The sequence below is a fragment of the Ornithodoros turicata genome, chromosome 2 (genome assembly GCF_037126465.1).
Source record: "Ornithodoros turicata isolate Travis chromosome 2, ASM3712646v1, whole genome shotgun sequence".
NCBI classification, from domain to species: Eukaryota; Metazoa; Arthropoda; class Arachnida; order Ixodida; family Argasidae; genus Ornithodoros; species Ornithodoros turicata.
This window is the reverse complement of record NC_088202.1, coordinates 28028958-28050258: the sequence shown is the minus strand read 5'-3', so window position 1 is coordinate 28050258 and position 21301 is coordinate 28028958. Positions and strand designations below refer to the sequence as shown.

Below are 21301 nucleotides of genomic sequence, written 5' to 3'. Positions count from 1 at the left end.
GTAGCGGTTGTGGTATAGGTGCGCTCCAGTCTGGATATCGCTTTAGCGCAGATTGAGTGACGCGATAAATTGGTCAATGTCTTTAAGGAATAAGAGAGAGGGCTTTGAAATGGTCTCCTGTCTGAAGCACTCAGTAGCGCAAGCGACAATGACATTTGGAGTGGTTTACGTCACGATCAATGACAGCGCAGCGGAGAAATGAACGAACGCTTAGTTGCTCTGAGTGGATCTCTCTGTGACGGTCGTGGTGATGATGCTTTCCCCCTCTGCATTTTGCTTTAATGCAGAATTTCCCCACAAAAAGCGATAATCATTTTGGAATGACGTCATTATTGGATAACGTATTTAATGAGCAAGAAGAGGGGACTTTTTCAAGGCCTTCTGTCTGCAGCGTGTTACTTAGTCGTGCAAGCAAGATGACCTTATTGCGGAAACTACACAAAAGGATCCGCTCTGTAGAAAAGAAGGAACTGAAGCTACACTGCTCTGTTATGTTGGCTCCGTAGATATCTCTCGAGCGAAGGAAAAAGACACCCGTCAGCTCTCGAGTCTGAACACACACACACTGAAATTTATTTACAGAACACAGTACAAAACATATCTACAAAATTTTAAAAGCTGCCCCGCCACCCTAAGGTCCCAAGGTCCCCTCGCCTGTACATGTGTGGCCTTACAACTTCACTTTGGAGCGCGACCCTCCTTTTCCCTCTTTTTTATTACCCCTTGAGGGTCCGTACAACAAGTTCTTGCTCTGTCACACTGTTTCTTGGCATGTTCTCTGTTTTCAAGTTGTAGAGTTGTAACATCCCCCCCCCCCCCAAAAAAAAGAGATGAATACCTGAACTCGTTTTTCATGGATTTCCAATGGAAACAATAACTGAAGCGGTCGGCGCGTTACATTTCCGGTTGTCAGTTTCACCTCACACGCGCACACTTTACCATCGCGACCCTTATAGACTCCGTTACTCGCGCAGTTCTCCACATGTGGCGTGGAACTTTGTCCTCCTGCAGCAGCACAACATCCCCTTTGCACAGACTGGTGGAGCTACACGTATCCGATTGGTGGGCTGACCTCAGCTCTGGAAGGTATTCTTTTCCCCACCTGCTCCAGAAATGGTCAGCGATCTTCTGTCGATAGATCTACTTCTCCTTGACTTCAGCTGAGTTTGAAGGTGGAGCTGTTGCTGTAGTTGTTCTCTCGGGGAGAGAGGTTGATGTTCTCCCGAGTAGCAAATGCGCAGGTGTCGTCAGGAGAAGAGTGGAGGTAAGGGAGCGGCCGGGAAATGACTATTGCCTCCACTTCGAGCAGTACGGTGGACATTTCCTCGGAGGTTAGGCACTGCCGTCCTAGGACTCTTCGTAAACAATTCTTCAGTGTCCGCACCATTCTTTCCCTCATGCCGCCCCACCAAGCAGCTCTCTCCACGATAAACTTACATTTGATGCGATTTGTGGCAGCAAAATCCTGTGAATCTGTACTTCGGATGACGTTCCATAGTTCCCCCAAGATCTCGTGCTGCCTTCTTGAAAGTAAGAGCATTGTCACTGTAAATCGTAGACGGTGCTCCTCTTCTAGAAGTAAACCGTCGGAAAGCCATAATGAATGACTTTGTTGTCAAATCCGCAACAAGCTCCAGATGCACAGCCCTTGTGGTGGCACAAGTAAAGGGCAATGTACGACTTAGGCGATCCCCGAGCATTCTTGATGTACGCAGGTTCCGCAAAATCAATACCAGTTGATGTAAAATGGGTGAGTAGGGGTCGTACGAACTGCTGGTAGAGGTGCAGTGGGCGCTGTCGCACGAATTGCCCGAAGCCATGCGCAAACTTTACAGCTGCGCATAGTGGATTTCACCAACTGTTTGGCCCGGGTTATCCACCACTTTACCCTCAGAATAGTCAGCGTCGTCTGCACGCCGCCATGCAACGCGCGCAGATGTGCATTCTGAGCAATCACCTCGGATAGCGGATGTTCTTTTGTCAGCAAGATCGGGTGTTTAATTTGCTCCGGATGGTCCGACCTTTGAAGCCGTCCAGACAGAGGCATCACCTCTTTGTCGTCCAGGAAAGGCTGCAGTCGTACGATCTTCGATGTCGCGGCGATCTTGTCCCCCTGCTTCAGTGCGAGCGTCTCTTCAGGGAAGGACTCCCACTGCGCATGCCCTGCCCAAAACATCTCGGCGCAATCAAGCCCTGTAGCTGTGAGGGGGCCGCACAGTCGCGAGTCGGAACGACAATTCGTCACAAATCTTTTTATCCAGGCCGTAACACGTAATGGGAGCTGATAGTTGCTGTACTTGCTCAGGTTAGTTAAGCAATGCAGGAGCCGGAATAGTTTTGTCAACCAGCGCAACAAGGGCTGTTGGGTTCATCATTTCGTCTTCGGCTCCGTTGAGCCCTTCGTCATCCTCTCCAAATGCCCGTGGCCACGATTCTTCTGTCTCTGAAAGCCATGTTGGTCCCCGAAACCAACGCTCGTCTTCAATGAGTGTCTTCACTGACATCCCCCTTGTGAGAGCGTCTGCCGGGTTGTCAGTGTCTCCCTCGACAGTGTCTCCACTGTGCCTTTCACTGCACTCCTAAACCTCTGCAACTCGGTTGCGAACGAAGGGCTTCCACCGATTCGCATCCCCCTTGAGCCAGCTTAATGTGGTCGTTGTGTCTGTCCAGAATTTGGGATTACGGAAGTTTTCAGAATCTTGGCAATGCGTACTCCAATTAATGCACCCATTAATTCCAGTCGCGGCAGCGTGAGCCTCTTGAGCAGAGCGACACGAGATTTTGCGAACACCAACTGCACCTTCGTTTCTCCCTATTCACTTGTTTGTTCGAAGAAAGGCACAAGCCCCATATGCGTGAGGAGATACGTCAGTAAATATGTGAAGTTCATGGGAGTACTGTGAACCACTCGCTGGCAGTAAGCATCGTTCCAGTGTGATGTTGCACAGATTAGGCGACTCGGAACAGCATGAACGCCACGTCTTCGATAAGCCGCTCGGAAGGGAGTCGTTCCATTTCAGCCCTGCCTTCCACAGCTCTTGGAAAAAGATCTTGACCCGGATGGTGTAGGGTGCAAAGAACCCAAGCGGATCAATGATTCTATGGGAGGCCTGTAGCCGTTTGGTGTCTGTCATGTCACGCTAAGCAAATGATCTGCTGAAAACTTCAAATGGACACTGTTTCTATCCCACACTACGCCGAGGACTTTAGTTTCAGTGATCTTTCTTCCTCGCTTTTGCTGTTATTCTCATGCTCGAAGATACCCTGCAGCTCTGTAGAGTTTGAAGTTCACTTTGTGAGGTTCATACCGGCTTGCCGCAGAACATCTTGAGAACTTCGAGCGATTTCACGTGCTTCGTTCACTAATAATAATTGATAATAATTGGGTGTTTACGTCGCGAGACAACTGAGATCATGAGCGACGCCACAGCGGTCGATCTGTGGATTGCTTTTGCCCACCTGAGGGTTCTTTAACGTGCGATGAAAGCTCATCACACGGCACCCCGTATTTAACGTCCCTCGCGGAAGACGGCGTGTCTAAGCAACTTGTACCCTGCCACCAAGTTGCTGGCGTCCTCGGCCGGGTTCGAACCCGCGATCTCGGGATCAGAAGGCGAACACACTACCGACTGAGCCACCGAGGCCGGTCGCTTCGTTCACTGTGGAAGCTCCTATGAGCAAATCATCGACATACAATGAGTCGATTAATTTTCTAGCCAGTTCTCTGTCAGTTTCTTCAAAGCGTTGAGATGATGTTGCAGCGTTTCTCCTAACAGGAAGGGGCTTGCCGTCGTCCCAAAAGGCACCCCCCTTCTCCCTCTTGTTATTCTATTCTCCAGCATTCAATATCTGGCTCATATCCGTTGGACGCTGATGCTATGGAGAACCACAGGACCTCAAGGCATCCCTGTCACACTCTCGGATCCTAATCTGAAGAAATGCTTTTTGAATGTCTGCGGTCATAGCAATTTTGTGCATTCTGAAGCGAAGTAAAATTGGAACCAGATCTCTGTTTAATTTTGGTCCTTTCTCGAGGTGATCATAAAGAGATGTTGCCCCAGGCGCATGTGACGACGCATCAAACACCACACGTTTCTTTGTAGATGCCGCTTGCTACTTTCCCACACGTCCTATCAGTCTTAAAAGTGCCCCTCGCTCATTTGGGGTTTGGGGTACGACATTTTGCATTTTGACACGAGGGGCGACACGTACATGGAAAAGGACCATTAGCAGTGTGTGTCCACGATTACGTTGTCCGCAATGAGTAGTGTATTCTTGGGCTAGCCTGCAATCTGTAATTGAAGTCCATGCTTGTTTTTCTGTCGATATTAGGTTCACGCGTGGCCCACTAGCACTTTTTTTATCCCACGGAAACCGCCATGATGACTGTACCGCCACATGATCTGATGCTTTGCAACCAGGGGACCTGGTGTGACGGTTTCCTACTGTGATAGCGGCGCCCATGGCCTGATGCTGCTACTTTGCCTGAACTTGTAATGAGTTGAAATATTAAATGAGTTTAGAAAGTGTGCTTCTGTGTAAGTTTGCAAGTCCCAATCGTTTGGGACTTGTAAACACATGTTCTACGTGCAGCCAGAGCCTCCGATACTTTTCCCCCTGTATAGGTACTTCTGTGTATGTGCTTTTCATTTCTAACGCACGATTTTCCCTGTAAAGGCTATTCTTAGTGGACATGACGTGAATTCTCATCTCTTTCAAATTAGACTGATTGGAAATTCATTTTATGATTGGTATTGCATTCTCATTCGAGTATAGCCGGAATAAACCTAAAAAACAGGCGGGCCATTCCACGCCAAGTGATCCAGAGGTGACCCCCCTAGAATTTTATGTGAATTTTTCTAGTGGTTCCTTATGACTCTGAAGGCAACAGAACATTGGTCTTTTCTAACGAAATTGAAAATTATCGGGTGCAGAGCCCCCCAAAGACGCAGTGCTTGGCGAAAACCTATGTCGTTGTAAGCAAGCATTACGGCCCACGCAAGGCACGGAACATGTTAAAAAGCGTCTTATTTGATAGGGGAGAGTTCATTGTACCGTATGTAAGCAATTTTTACCATCGCACTCGACGGGCTCGACGCTTGTGGCGTGCACGAAATTTGCAAAGTTTGTGCAAGTTTACCATTTTTTTTAAATATAACATTCTGGAATTTCTTCTTCAAAATTTGTTGTCGTATAGCCCTGGTGTTGGAATTTCAACACAAAAAAATCGATCCCCGCCGGTGCAATGTAAACCGCAGTGAAAAATCCAGAAGTTGTAAAATTTCGACAAAATGCACATTTTTGACCGAAAAATTCGGTGTGAGGAGGTCGGGATAGAACCGTGATCAAGGTGTCATTCGAGGCACCGTCTTCCTAGCGAGACGTAGCAAAAAAATCTCAGAGGTACTTTTTGTTAAACTCAAATAATAATTTTTAATTGAATGTAACTTCGCCAAACGTGTATGCGCACTGCAGCGCATCGTACCGAATGAACTGAGCGGGTCACTCACAAAACACTAGACGGAAAGAAAACACTAGGCAGTCGCATGAATGAAGAGCAAATAACGGTTGCAAACACGTGTTTGCCTCCTTCGAGACCCTATCGTTGTGAAGTGAGCGCTCATCAAGCTGGCCATCTTGCGGTCTAACAGAACTTTTAGCCAGCTCGCGGTGGTGCTAAGTGACAGATAAGTAAAGACATGGAGATAGGGGTCCATTCAGGCTTCATGGTACCATATGGTTGATATTTGGCCGTGTGCCATCCGGCATCCGTCAGTCGAGTCGATGACATGACTAGAGTAATTACGACATGAACAGTGATCAAGTACTGCCTTCACAGAACACAAGCGGAGAATGCTTTCACCAGTAAGTTCCTTGGATGTGCCATTTTTCCTTTCATTTTTTTTTTGCATGTGTGTGTTAACTCATTCCAGTATTCGGAAGAGAACCTTTTAGCTGTCCACTCCTCTTTGCACGTATATAAAACTTACTTAGTAGCTGTGACGTACGATCTTTTCGCTTTGTGCGCCAGCAGATGAGACGTACTTATAAGAGAAAAATTTTGTCAGTCACGGGTGCTATCACTTCTGATATCGGATACGCTATTTCCGATCATTTCTGTTGTGTACAAAGCTATGATACTGGGTTATTCATGTCACGTATAACGTTTCTTTGATAGTCATCTTTCATACGGGGGATGGTTATTTCAGAGAAACATGGGCGACCGTACGAGTACATGCACATTTATACTGCTTGCCGTGTGAGGTTGTAGCGGCAAGTGAGACAGACAGCTAGAACAACCTTCGTGGTTGCTCGCAATGGAGCAAGAGAACGACTGTTTATTTTGCTCGTGCCTCAAACAAAACAGCGGCGCCGCGATGTCGATGGCAAAGCCGCCACAAATCCCCCCCCCCCCTCCTAGCTCGTCGCTGGAAGGCGAAGAGTGCGGACTAGGTTTTTGGACCAGGTCACGGAGCGGCGTAAGGTCGGTGGAGGGGATAAGCCTGGACCAGGCGAGGAAGTTGAGAGGGCGACTTCGGGAGGTGGATGGGTGTCGAGAAAAGCAGGCATTTAGCGCTCGATGTTGACGTTTTCTTCTTTCCCGTTGACGAGAACGGTGTAATACCTGGGCGCTCGGCTCAAAACACGATGCGGGCCGGTGTAGGGGGGCTGCAGAGGTTTTCGCACTCTACCACAGCGAATGAAAACGTGTGTAGAGCTGCACAGGTCGGGATGTTGGTAGGGACGCCCAGAGTAGGAACGGGAAGGTGCAGGGCGCAAGGCAGCCATGGCACTGCGCAGGCGGATGACGAAATCGGATGCTGGTAGTACGGCCGGAGTAGATAGGGGTGACACGAGGTCACCGGGCAACCGGAGCGCCGTATCATACACGAGCTCTGCCGAGGAACACTGGAAATCTGGCTTGAACGCAGAGCGGATTCCCAGCAGGACAATGGGTAGGGCTTCAGGCCAAGGAGTTTCGGGGGATGCCCGCAATGCCGCTTTGAGCTGCTGATGGAGTCTTTGCGCAATGCCGTTGGATGCAGGATGGTAAGTGGTTGTTCAGATGCGGTGAGTCCCAAGAGCGTTGGTAAGGCTGGAGAAAAGCGCTGACTCAAACTGCGGGCCCCGGTCAGTGGTGATAATCGACGGAACTCCGAATCTGGAGACCCACTCACGGAGAAGGGCCGCTGCGACAGTTAGGGCCGGGGAATCGGAGAGAGGAACTGCTTCTGGCCAGCGGGCATATCTGTCGATGATCGTGAGTATATATCTGAAACCCTGGGCTGGTGAAAGCGGGCCCAGGACGTCCACATGTATATGGTCGAAAAGTTGATCGGGCGGGGGAAAAGGAGAAGGCGTCAGGCGAGTGTGGCGCTGAACTTTGTTTCGTTGACAGTGCAAACAGGCCTTCACCCAACGGCTGATGTCGCTGTTCATACACGGCCAGACGTAACGCTCGCATATGGCCGCTCGCGTCGCCCGGACGCCGGTATTGCACAAAGCATGGAATGTGTTGAACACAGCGCGACGGAAAGCCCGAGGAAGGAAAGGGCGGGGACGTCCTTGGGAAGTGTCGCAGGCCACGAGCTTGGACGCGCCTGGCAACGCAAGGTCTTGGATGACCAGGCCAGACGATGAGTTGGCGCGGAACGTGACGAATCCATGGATTGGGCCTCGGACAAGGTGTCCAAGGACAGCGTCGACGGGGATTTGGCAGAGTCAACGGTTGAGACGGATCTGCTGAGGGCGTCAGCGACTGGGTTGTTGGTGCCAGTGACGTGACGGATGTCTGACGTGAATTCAGCAATGTAGGTCAGATGTCGGGTTTCTCGTGGCGTATAACTGGTGCTGGCGGATGACAGGGCGTACGTAAGGGGCTTGTGATCGGTGAATATGATGAAAGAGCGTCCTCCCAGAAAGTGCCGAAAGTGCTTTACCGAGAGGTAAGCGGCCAGCAGCTCGCGGCCGAAGGTACTATATCGAGTCTCAGGTGGTTTCAGCTTCTTCGAGAAAAAGGCGAGAGGTTGCCACACGGAGGAGACCTGTTGCTGCAACACGGCGCCAACCGCGGCACCCGAGGCGTCCACCATTAAGCTCGTGGGGGCGTCATGCCGAGGGTGGATAAGGAGCGTAGCTGCGGCGATATCCTCTCGGGTCTTGCCAAAAGCCTTGATAGACTTTGGCGTTCATTGTAGGGCTGGTGGCGGACTTTTGCGTGAACAGAGAAGCGCTTCCAGAAGCTGGAGCGTAGAGGCGCAGGCGGGCACAAAACGGCGATAGAAGTTAGCCATTCCGAGAAACTGCTGCAGCTTGGTAGCTGAAGTTGGGCGGGGAATATCGCGGATGGCAGCTATCTTGGATGGTAGTGGTAAGATTCCCGCGCTGTTTATGCGATGGCCGAGAAAATCGAGCTCTGCTACTCCAAACTCGCTCTTTGCGGCGTTGATGTCGATGCCATGATGTTCCACGGGTGCAAGAGGACGCGGAGCTGTTGGGCGTGCTCTTCTGCAGAGCGACTGGCCACCAGCAGATCGTCTAGATAGGCGTACACGAAAGGGAGCCCGCGGGTGACAGAATCTATAAACCTTTGAAAGGTTTGGGCCGCATTGCGCAACCCGAAGGGCATCCGTAGGAATTCAAACAGGAAAAATGGGGTGGTGAGGGCTGTTTTGGGGATGTACTCCGGGGCCATAGGAATCTGGTGGTATGCGCGAACCAAGACAATTTTCGAAAACGTTGTGGCCCCTTCCAGGCTGGCTGCGAAATCAAGGATGTGCGGAATGGGGTAGCGGTCAGGGACGATGATGCGGTTTAGGGCGCGGTAATCACCGCAAGGCCGCCAGTCGCCCGTTTTCTTAGGCACCATGTGTAGGGGTGACTCCCAGGTGCTGGATGATGGGCGAATGATGCCGAGCTCCAACATGTGATAGAATTCAGCCTTGACAATCTTGTACTTCTCGGGAGCGAGACGCCGCGGTCGAAAGTGAACAGGACGGCCAGTAGTAAGCACATGATGTAAAACGTCGTGTTGGACATGCTGGTTCCAGTCAGGTGGTTTGGTGAGTGCGGGAAACTCCTTTAGTATGAGAGCATAAGGAGTAGATGGCTCAGCAAGGGAAAGAACTCGTTGGGGACTTGCCGGGGCGCGAATTCCGTGCACAGACAGGTGTGTCAGCGAGTCGACGAGGCGCTTCCCAGAAACGTCGACGAGCAGGGTTAAAGTAGTGTAGGAAATCTGCTCCTAAGATTGCCTGGTGAACATCGATGATCAGAAACACCCAGAGGAAGGTTCGTCGCAATCCAAGGTTTAGGGTTAAGGACTTTTGGCCGTATACAGGGATGGTGGTTGAATTGGCCGCCTTGAGGGATAAGCAAGGTTCTCGGGAGCGGCGGCTGAGTTTCGAGGCAGGGATCACGCTAAGTTCAGCGGCAGTATCCACGAGAAGACGCATACCGGAGGTACGGTCCACGATGTGAAAAAGCTGGCAATCATTAGGGCCACGTCCACTCGCCCAACTCGCAGAACCTTCCTGGTAGCTCGCAAGGGAGCAAGATAACGACTGTTTATTGTGCTCGCGCCTCAAAACAGCGGTGCCACGATGTCGATGGCAAAGCCGCCACATGGTCAAGTGTGTAAGCCTGACCTTAAAAATGACTTCAGGGGGATCTGGGACTTTTCGCCTTGTTCCTTGGAATTTGATCACAGCCATGAAACAACGGTAACAACGGGTAAAGTTAGCGGTTTTTTTTAGTTGAACTGCGAAAGTCAAGATCTAAGCTAAGGAGCAAGTCGAAAAGTCCCAGACCTCCCTGAAGTCATTTTTAAGGTCTTGCTTATGCACTAAAGTGTCTTCACATGGCGAGCAGTATAAATGTGCATATCCTCGTACGCTCACCCATGTTTCTCTGAAATAACCATGTCCCATATGCAAGATGACTATGAAAGTAACGTTAGACCTGACCCGAATAACGCAGTACATGTATCATAGCTCTGTACATAACAGAAATACTCAGAAGTAGCTTATCCGGTATCGAAAGTGATAGCACTCGTGACTGGCAAAATTTTATCTTATATGTAGGTCTCAACTGTTGGCGCACAAAGCGAAAAGATCGTACATCACAGCTACTAAGTAAGTTTTAAATACGTGCAAGAGGAGCTGACAGCTAAACACACACATAAAAAAAATGAAAGGAACAATGGCACATCCAAGGGACTTACTGGTGAAAGCATTCTCCGCTTGTGTTATCTGTGCAGGCAGTACTTGATCACTGTTCATGTCGTGATAACTCTAGTCATGTCATCGACTCGACTGACGGATGCCGGATGCCACACGGCCAAATATCAACCATATGGTACCATGAAGCCAGAATGGACCAATACCTCCATGTCTTGCTAGGAAGACGGTGCATCGAATGACACCTTGATCACGCTTCTATCACGACCTCCTCACACCCAATTTTTCGGTCGAAAATGTACATTTTGTCGAATTTTTACAACTTAACGATTTTTTACTGCGGCTTACATTGCACCGGCGGGGTTGGATTTTTGGTGTTGAAAGTTCAACACCAGGGCTATACGATAAAAAATCTTGAAGGAGAAATTCCAGAATGTTATATTGCAAAAAATTGGTAAACTTGCACAAACTTTGCAAATTTAGTGTACGCCACAAGTGTCGAGCCCGTCGAGTGCGATGGTGAAAATTGCATACATACTGTAAAATGAACCCTCCCCTATCAAATAAGACGCTTTTTAACATGCTCAGTGCCTTACGTGGGCCGTAATACCTGCTTAACATGACTTAGGTTTTCGCAAAGCACTGTTTCTTTGATGGGCTCTGCACATTACAAATTTCAATTTCGTTAGAAAACACCAATGTTCTGTAGCTTTCGGAGTCATAAAGAGTCACAAAAAAAATCACATAAAATTCTAGTGGGGTTCGAGCGGCACCTCTGGATCACTTAGCGTGGAATGGCCCGGCAAAAATTCGGAATTCAAGTAATCAAGAATGTTTGATTGGTTGTAATTGGTTAAAGGGGGCTGGACGAGGAGGTTTCGTCCAACGTTCTTTGTGGCGCACAATCTAATCTACCAGGACACACCGGCTTGTGACATGCCGCCTGTAATAGCGAGGGAAGCTCCGGAAGCACGAAAACGCGCAGAGATACGTTAACACACGGATAAGCCCGCGAATATACTTCTCCTTCGACAAAGAGCAACCGATACAACCAGGGCACTGCCACACAAAGCAGTGCCATTTTGGTGCACCTTTTTCGGCCCATCGTAGCCCAAACAGTCTCTCGGCCAATGGGCATGTGACGTGGTGTCTGGGCGCACTGGTACATTTTCTACTGAGTGACGGCGGACAGCTGAGTAGCACTCAATCATCATCGTAAAAATAAAGTTTTTGTTGCAGGAGCACCAAAAGAACACTACAATATTCGTTGAGTGAACAGAACTATCATGCTATGTGGAAAAGCATAGTTTATTGTAGTTTTGCCTCTTTACAATAGTGTGCGGGCGTGGCGCACTGCACCCGTGAGGAGCTTGAAGTTTTTAGGAATCATCTGGTCAGGGATGCATTTCTGTAAAGAGATGTTAATTAACTGGTTATCTGGAGTCAGATGGTTGACTGCTCAGAGATATTTACAGAGTTTCCGAGAGCGGTGTTCCAAATGTCACAGGTGCACACATTGTATTATAAAAGCACTAATACCAAATGACTTTGGTGCTACAGGGAGATTTAGTGGTGGCCACCGCAGGTATGATCGGTAATGACATCGCGGTACGCTATGTTGTTCGACTATGCAAATGACTTCTTACTTTGTGGTGTTACTGATGTGTATGCAGATTGGAGAAAGTCCAGAAGAATTAGAATATGTTGCCTGTTCGGGAACGCATGTTGTTTTCCATGACTTTTTTCCATGACAGTGTTATTATTATTATTATTAAATTAAGCCCCGACGTCGATTCAACGTTCATCAGCGAAACCACGCTAAACACAGTAATATGTCTCAATACGAAGCCATCTACATAGGAAAGACCAGGGCACCAGAGGCAGGAGCAGAGAGGTTTGTGACATCGGGGGAGTGTAGAGGTGATTGTGTCACTGTACACTAGTCCTGACTGGGGCTTCTGGAATACCCTAGCAGGCAGATCTTTGTGACCTCGCGCTATGACGGTGCCCGCAGAACTGATGAGTCTGTGGTGACTGCCGACGACGAAGCCTGTCAGCTGGCGCCGCCCACGCAGCGCGCCTCAGCGTGAGGCCGTGCAGAATAGACCATTCCTTCGTTTTTGGGCTCGCTGGTCGGACGTGGTCTCTTTTATCTCTAGCGGGGATAGCTTCCCAAACTGGTGACCCGAACAATGGAACTCGCTGCGCCTCCGACAAGGGCCCAGAACGATACGGGAGGCCGCAACGACCCTGCCCCTCGCCCCAACGCTGGACACATAGCAGTACGGCTCCAGCAGTACGAGGTACTCTCATGTCGTCTCGGTGCTACCCCAGACATTGCTACAGAAGTCGCTGACATCCTCTGTGGGACAACCCCTGCTCTGCCGTACTATACGCTGAAGGTGGCATCGAACCAACTACCGCCTCAGAACGCAAGCGCCTTCAGCAACTGTTGTCCGCAGAGGACCTTGGGGATAGGCGACCATAGCAATTCTTGCGTCACATGCAGCGCCTTCTCGGCGTGCGTGCCGCCAGCTTCGATGAACCCTTGCTCAAGGAGCTCCTCTTGCAGCGACTCCCACCAGCTGTGCAGATGTTACTCGCAACAGCCGCCAGCCTTCCCATCGCCCAACCTAACGGAGCATGCCGATAAGATCAGGCAGATGGAGGTGGCAGTTCCAGCTCCGAAGCTCACACGTCGTCCGCCGGTCGTGCCCATGCCCACTTCCTCTGCACCAGCGGAAGATCACAAAAGCGGCCGTCGTACCGCCCTTCAAGAGCTGCAGGACGACGTGCAGAACATAACGTCACTGTTGGCGTCCCTTTGGCCACATGTACAGCCCAACGCAGATGGCCGCAGCGTCGCGCGTCGTCGTCGTCAGGCAAGATCTCCCCGCGGAACCCGTCGTTCCTCGCCGGCGCCTGAAGAGAATCGGACGGAGTTCTGTTGGTTCCACTGGCAGTTGCCAATCACCTTGCGCTTGGCCGGGAAACCGCCCCGGGGGTTGCTAGCGGCGGTGTGCGCATCCCCATCAACCTTGAGCAGCAGCAGCCGTCCTCTTTACGTCTCCGACAGAACGCCCGACGCCGTTTCTTGGTCGACACCGGAGCAGAAGTCAGTTTAATCCCTGCTACTCGAACAGAACAATTAGGACAACCCATCTACCACCTCGCAGCTGCAAACGGCACCGGCATCCCAGTTTACGGTGAACGTTCGGTCACGTTGTCTCTTGGACTTCGGCGCTCCTTTCCCTGGGTGTTCAAAACTGCTGCAATTGAACACAAAATCCTCGGTGCGGATTTTCTGCACCACTTTGGTTTGGTCGTCCATCGCTGTCACAAAGCCATCGTGGGCTCGAAGACAAACTTGAGTACTCCCAGACATCCCTCCATTGTCCGTCAGCCTCCTCCAGCCGTCACCATCTCCTCGCTTCAGTCGCCTTTTGCTGCTGTCCTCAGCGAATTTCCGCCTTTGACGAAGCCTCCGGAACCCAGCCAGTACGCCACGATGTGGTTCACGACATTCAAACAGCTGGTCTCCCCGGACACTTTCGACCCCGTCGGCTTGCGCCCGAAAAATTCAAAATCACACAAGCTGAGTTACAACACATGCTTGATATTGGGATTGCGAGACCGTCTCAAAGTGACTAGGCCTCGCCTTTACACATGGTCCCTAAGAAAACGGGTAGATTGGAGACCTTGTAGGGACTACAGGACACTCAATGTGGTCACCAAGCCGGATCGATATCATTACCCAACATACAGGATTTCATCATGAATTTGGCTGGTGCCCGTCTATTCAGTAAAATCGACCTGGTGAAAGCGTACCACGAAATTCCGATGACTGCCGAAGACGTCCCCAAGACTGCCATAACGACGCCTTTCGGGCTGTTCGAATTTCTGAGAATGCTACGCAGACGTTCCAAAAGATTCGTCTACTCCATCTTGCGGGGTTTGCCGTTTCCTTTTGCATACCTGGACGATATCCTCGTGGCCAGTGAAACTGAGGAGCAGCGCGCGGAACACCTCCGCCAGGTTTTCGCACGATTGGAACAGCACCTCATCGTGATCAACGCCCAGAAGTGCGAATTCGGCAAGCTTTCACTGGAGTTCCCGGGGCATTAGACCTCCGCCGACGGAATCTTCCCCTTCCACAAAAAGTGCGGGCGATCAAGGAGTTTCCTCTGACAACCTCTGTCCGCCAGCTACGTCGTTTCCTTGAATCGTCAACTTTTATAGACGTTGCATCCCGTCCTGCGCGGTACCTCTTCGACCCTCGAAGAATTGCTGAAGACCAAACCAGCTTCCTCACCCGCGGCACTTTTGCGCTGGAACGAAGAACTGCGAGCTGCCATCGACTCCGTCAAGGACGCCTTGACTTCAGCTACAATGCTTAGTCATCCCCGGCACGACGCTCTCACGTCCGTCGTTGCTGACGCCTCGGATAACGCCATTGGCGCGGCTCTACAGCAAGAGGTCGACGGTTCTCGAGTTCTTCTCACGCAAGCTCGGCCCCACGGAGTCAAAGTATAGTGCCTTCGGGAAGGAACTCCTTGCGACGTACTCTGCGGTGCGCCATTTTCGCCATTTCTCGGAGGGCAGAAGCTTTGCCATTTTCACCGACCATAAGCCACTCGTCGGCGCTTTCTCATCCGCTAGCACGAAGTACAGCCCTCGCGAGATTAGGCACCACGATCTCGGTATTCACCACTGACATCCGCCATAACAAAGAGCCCAGCAATGCTGTAGCGGACGCTTTGGGTCGTGTTCACGCTGTGACCGCAGCGACAGTCCTCAGCGCCGACGCCATCGCCCAAGAACAATCTGAAGACCCTGAGATCGCCCACCTTCGTAACGGTCATTCAACAAGCCTCAAACTTCAGGATTTGTCCTTGCCTGGCTGCCGGCAGCCCGCCCTGTGCGACACGACCAATGCTGAGCCTCGTCCAGTAATTCCCGCTGCCTTGCGGAAGGCTGTTTTTGACTCCCTCCATGGCCTCGCACACCTTGGAGTCCGCGCCTCTACGGCGTTGATTCTTCAACGGTTTGTTTGGCCCGAGAGCGCGCCACGACATCCGTCGTTGGGTCCGCGCTTGCATTTCTTGCCAGGTGAACAAATGCCACAGGCACACCGTGTCTCCTCTCAGCACCTTTCTGCCTCCCAGCGCACGCGTCACCATAATCTAGGTTAGTTTAAAATGTAGGTCAAGTTTGGTTGGTGCAGCTGTGGCAGCTTGCATCGCCCTCAACTTTCATTTGAAACGGATTTGGGGGGGCGAGGCGAGCTGTCACATCTGCACTTACCTAACCTAACCTATCACTAAATTAGCCTATGACATCATAAACTAGGTTAGTTTAGAATATAGGTTAAGTTTCGTTGATGCGGCTCTGGCAGTTTGCATCGCCCTCAACTTCCTTTTGAAACGGATTTCGGGAGGCGATGCAAGTTGCCACATCCGTACTTACCTAACCTAACCTATCACTAAATAACCTATGAGTCTATGACATCATAAACTTGGCTAGTTTAGAATGTAGGTTAAGTTTGGTTGGTGCGGCTGCGGCAGCTTGCATCGCCCTCATGTTCCTTTTGAAACGGATTTGGGGAGGCGAGGCAAGCTGCCGCATCCGCAATTACCTAACCTATCACTAAATTAACCTATTACGTCATAAGCTAGGTTAGTTTAGAATATAGGTTAAGTTTGGTTTGTGCGGCTGTGGCAGCTTGCATCGCCATCAACTTCCCTTTGAAACGGATTTGGGGAGACGAGGCAAGCTGCCACATCCGCACTTACCTAACCTAACCTCTCACTAAATTAAGCTATAACGTCATAAGCTATTAAACGATGAAAGATGAAAGTCACTGAAAAGGTTAGCTAGCTGTAGGACTCGAACCCACATCGTCTGGATTGCCGGTCCAGGGCTCTACCAATTGAGCTAAGCTAACACGCCTTCTCAGCGACTTCCAGGGTGCGTCATCTGAAGGGACAAACCAGCCACTCTCTCTCACTCATCCTCCTTTCACTCTTACATTTTTGCTCACTCATAAACACATTCATACGACGGGATCGACGCAGGCGGCAACTGATGAACATGAAAGAACTGATGTTCTGAGGCTGGAACAACATAGAAGGGACAAATACATACAAAGTCTCAATTTGCCTAAGAAATTAACGATGAAAGGTGAAAGTCACTGAAAAGGTTAGCCAGCTGTCGGACTCGAACCCACATCTTCTGTATTGCCGGTCCAGGGCTCTACCAATTGAGCTAAGCTAACACGCCTTCTCAGTGACTTCCAGGGTGCGTCATCTGAAGGGACAAAGCAGTCACTCTCTCCCACTCATCCTCCTTTCACTCTTACATTTTTGCTCACTCACACACACACATTCATACGACGGGATCGATGCAGGCGGCAACTGATGAACATGAAAGAACTGATGTTCTGAGGCCGGAACAACATAGAAGGGACAAATACATACAAAGCCTCAATTTGCCTATGAAATTAACGATGAAAGATGAAAGTCACTGAAAAGGTTAGCCAGCTGGAGGACTCGAACCCACATCTTCTGGATCCAGAAGACGTGGGTTCGAGTCCTAACCTCGTTTCCTAACCCTGTCCGAGTCTTAACCCTGTAACCTCCTTTCTTCGCAGCTTTACGCTGAAACTACGAGCCCTCAAAAAAGAGGCAGAGCAAAGGGCTCATTTCCACGGATTTTCAGCGAATGTACTTCGGCAATTGCCATTGCATTACGAATGGGATTATGTGCTTTACTGAGTAAAATGACCACGGGGAACCTATTTCCGCAAAGAAAACGTTAGGTTGCCTGGGGGAGTTCTATTCAAGAAATTAACTTTCCGTCAATCGAAATGAAATAAAAATGTTACCAATAGGTGGCAAAAGTTATTGGCAGAAATAATCCCTTTACCGCATGACTCTGCGGGGCCTACGTTTTTTAGTATGAATTTCTATCATCGTTGGTGGAACACCCTGTATGTATGCGGATGGCGCTCCGTCGTTGATTCTACGAGCAATCAACGCAAGCAAAATGTCCACATCCCGAACACACAGCTTCGCCAGTGGACTGAACCGAAGCGCCCGTAGTCTCCGCAGGAAACATCGACGCAATGGTGTCACAGTCACTACAAAGTAGCCGCGCAGTAGAAACGGCGCAAATTCTGGTCTAAATTTCGCGAACTTTGGTGTCCATGTGCCCTGCGCCCGATTCGCAGAAAATTGGGCTCCTGAACTTAAAGGAACAATAAGGTGTCAATAATAATGGCTCGGAACCCTCTCCCTCGGAACCCTCTCCGGAAGAGTCTCCATGCAAAATATTCCTGCTTTGCTGTGTATTACAGCTGCGGAATCGAATTTAGAAAAACAGTCGGAGATAGCAACCGCGGACGATCCTCGCGTGACGTGGAAGAGGCCCCGAGTCTTTTTCTGTTTGTTTTCTATTATCAGCTCACGCGCCACTTATACATGTTTGGGATGTGCTGCTTTAATTCACGGGTCACGTGCCAGGGATCATGTTACATCACGACGCCCTCTAATTCTGCGGTGCACTCTTTTCATGAGGAGAAGATATTTGAAAGCTGTGCGGAACTGAGGCCTCGCGCACGCTCTGCACGTCACCTGAACTCATCGTTGTTTCACAGGAGCTCGTTTTATGCAAAACTCCGCAGCGGAAAAAAAAAGTTTTCGGGGTCCGCTAGTGCTCCATTAAAGGCTTTTTGCAGTAAGTAAACGAATATAATGTTGCGTGTAGTACATAGGTATATATAAACAGGTAGGGAAACTCCCATAGGTCTCTGCGTCTTCAGCATGACACCGTGATAGAGACCGTCAGCCCATCTATCTGTTGCGCGGACTTCTGCGATTGTATATAAATGACGTTATATATGACGTCAGCGGTATGAATAGTAAGCAATGCATAATTACCCATGACGCGTTTACACTGGGACACTGCGTTTGCATTGTATTCCGAACGGCTGTCTGTAACTGACATCCTAGAGCCGTTGGGTCACCAGCCTAACCAAACTCGACCGAACCATACTAATCACCCAGCACAACCATTACAACAGAGACGTTCCAGACGAGAACAGAGAAACAGGTTCAATGACATATCACATCATGATCATATCAGGTTCAATGACACATAGCGATTCGGAACGTGTACAGTTCTCGCAGGTGTTGACTCCAAATAGCACGTATCGTGGTGACCACACAGAAATGGATTAATGAAATACTGGGTCCGCTGCAAAAACATGGCATCGTTGGTGCACAGCTAATTCCTGCTAGCACTGACGCCGACAACATGGCCGGGCTTGCAAAGACGGAAGATTTTTTTTTTGCGAGCCCGGCAACACGGGGATACGTGTTCACATCTGTTCATCTGTTCACACGTGTTAATCTTGCTCTACAGCTCCGAGATGAGAACCTCTCTTCCTGTTTAACTCAAAAAGTGTACTAACTGCATATTACGGTGCACGGACCCACGGATAGAGGAATGGAAGGATAAACAAGTCCACCGTGACACATGCGCAGGGGAGCAGCATACGGAAACGTACTCGGGCGGTTTGGTGATTTCGTATATTTATGAGTGGGCAACAGATAGCTTTTCCTACATTGAAGTCATGTCATGAACTATTAGTACACACAAAAACCATGCGCATGTCCTAAATATTTTTTTGTTTACGATCGTACCTCTACTACTAACACCCAGGATCGCTCGCGCCTCATGATGATAGCCGCGCAGGCAGGTCTGATTTGACAATGAAAAAATGGCTAAAAAGCAAGCGAGCTGGTGAAGATTATGCATAATCTAAAAACCCCGAGACTAGGGAACACGACCTAGGCAGCGTCTTTTGTCGGCTGCAGTGCTATTTCATTTCGTAGGCGTTTGGCTGTGATTCAGAGGGTACAGTTTTTTTTTTTCTTATACGCCATAGCGAGAGCATTCTCTCTGTTTCTGCTGGTATTTTTCATTCTCTTGAAGTTTGAGAAGGTTTTCTGAGAGCCCCGCTATGACAACTGTACAGCACGTGGAGACAGCGTCACAATCAAAACACAGCGGTTCCCACGTTGGTGAGGAACTGGATACTCCTACAGATGGCCACGCTGTGATTTGCTATATTCGTCGACAATGCTGCCGCGGCTGCGTGAGATATCAAGCGCCTGTTGACGTGCTTGAGCACGCTCTAGAAACCGGTTCTTCGCGCCAAAATTGGCTCCCAACGTAGCCTGGCGCGTTTTATGCACTGAGATACGAGTCATGCGGTTCCAGCTTAATGCCAGGTTCACATTGCAACTTCTCTCCGTTGCGGGTACGGTACACATCGAGTGCGGATGCGGTTCTCATACGACACGCTGTTTAGACGCATGCGTTCTTGATACGAAAAACGCCTGTGTTTGACCATCATGCCTCCACTCTTTCCATTTCAATCTGTCCATACATCTCCACTCTCCAGTGCGCCTTCGCTCATTTGACAGTTGCGTAACCGGAGGGAATGAGCTGCGTGGCCGAGCTCCATGTCTGCGTAGCCATGGAGCTCGGTCAAGCCCAGCTCTTGCGGTACGTGTGCTATTCGGTTCGCTGTACTTCGTTGCCATGACAACCGCGCCGCATCCGTAACGCGTGAAACTGCACCAGTGTGGACAAGGCATCACAGTGCTCGCGGCTGACCGAAATTGATGGCATTTCAAGGTACACCGAACTGATTACTCCAGAACGAATTTGAAGCGAACGGATGTACGATGATACAAACTAAGTTTATGTCACAGTGAGGATGAATACTCACGTCGACATCGCTTACGAGAGATTCCACTGAGGAATTCGGCAGCAGATGCTTTGAGAAAGAAAATCCAAGAAGCAAATTAAACTTCTGGAGGAAGTACGTTTTTGTAACTCATTTTTCACGTGTTTACCTGATTCCACCTTCCTGCGACGATTGACGACTTCGTAATGCAATTTCGGATTCTGGTTACGAACGTTCGTTCCGGTTCTGGTTGCTGCATATCAAGATTAATAAAATTAGTAAAAGGACAACAAAAAGCCTTTCTAATTCGCTCTTCTTTCATTCCATTTCCTTTTATTGCACATGTGCCTACAAGATTACATGGGCCTACATGGGCAATGTATATAAGGGCTTATTAGCTTCAAGCTTAGAGAGTTTCAACATCGTTATGTTTGACTTGAGAAGACGACATGCGACTCAACAAACATTAGTATGTCATCGACGGTGTTGGAAGTCCTTTTCCACATGGGTAGCTCACGCGATAAAGGACTTCCGGTCTTTCAAATATGCATCGTGCAACGTACACCCACTATACACTGCGTCTTGGTGAAAGGGCCTTGTAACAGAGGTGAGCCAAGCTGATAGCGAAAGAACGTCAAACGACTGAAGCCCCCATGTTGTTACTCCGAGGTACCCTTCGAGAATAAGCGAACAAAATTCCAATGATGTGTGTTTCATATTTATTGTTTTCTAATATGGGTGTACCCTGTTACCCACTCTTAATAATAAAACTTTTGAAATCCACGATAAGAAACCCACCCTTCAAAATCCATCCCTTTGAAATCCAGGCTGTCAAAATAAGTCACATTGGGTCTATGCAGCATGGTTTCACGTGAGAAAATCAGTGTTTAAGGGGGTCACACTCCACACTCTTAAAAAAAGGGGTGTACTTTAACTCCTATCCTTGCCACATATATAACACCCTTTTAGAGAGTACAATTACGCTCAAAAGGGTGTCTTCTCACTCCATCAAGAGAGTAGCATAACGCCTTCTCCCTGCCGGGGAGTAATATTACGCTGCAGTAGGGAGAAAGGTGTTATGCTACTCCCTTGAGGGAGTGAGGAGACACCCTTTTGAGCGTTATTGTACTCTCCAAAAGGGTGTTATATTATATGTGGCAAAAAAGAGTTAAAGTGCACCCTTTTTTTTAAGAGTGCAGAATAACGAGTCTTTATGGAATTCTGTGTCGTATTCAGCATGTATCTCTCAATTATTCATTAATTTAATTAAGTTACAGGCGTAAATAACTACGTGTACTAATACTAGGAAAACAACGCTTCGGCGGTTCGGCTATCATTGGGAACGAGGCTACCTGAGAAAATGGAGTAA

General features: G+C 49.4%; 1 long non-coding RNA gene and 1 other non-coding gene across 2 annotated transcripts; both read right to left on the bottom strand.

Moving 5' to 3' along the window:
- Positions 1-11484: 11484 nt before the first annotated feature.
- LOC135383270 (uncharacterized) lies at positions 11485-20186 on the bottom strand. The gene is made up of 3 exons (XR_010419784.1): positions 20102-20186; positions 19975-20022; positions 11485-11586 (listed from the first exon to the last, which is right to left on the bottom strand). It is a non-coding gene; the product is annotated as an uncharacterized LOC135383270 (long non-coding RNA).
- Positions 16050-16122, bottom strand: Trnaa-ggc (transfer RNA alanine (anticodon GGC)). Its single transcript has one exon. It is a non-coding gene; the product is annotated as a tRNA-Ala (tRNA).
- Positions 20187-21301: the final 1115 nt, after the last annotated feature.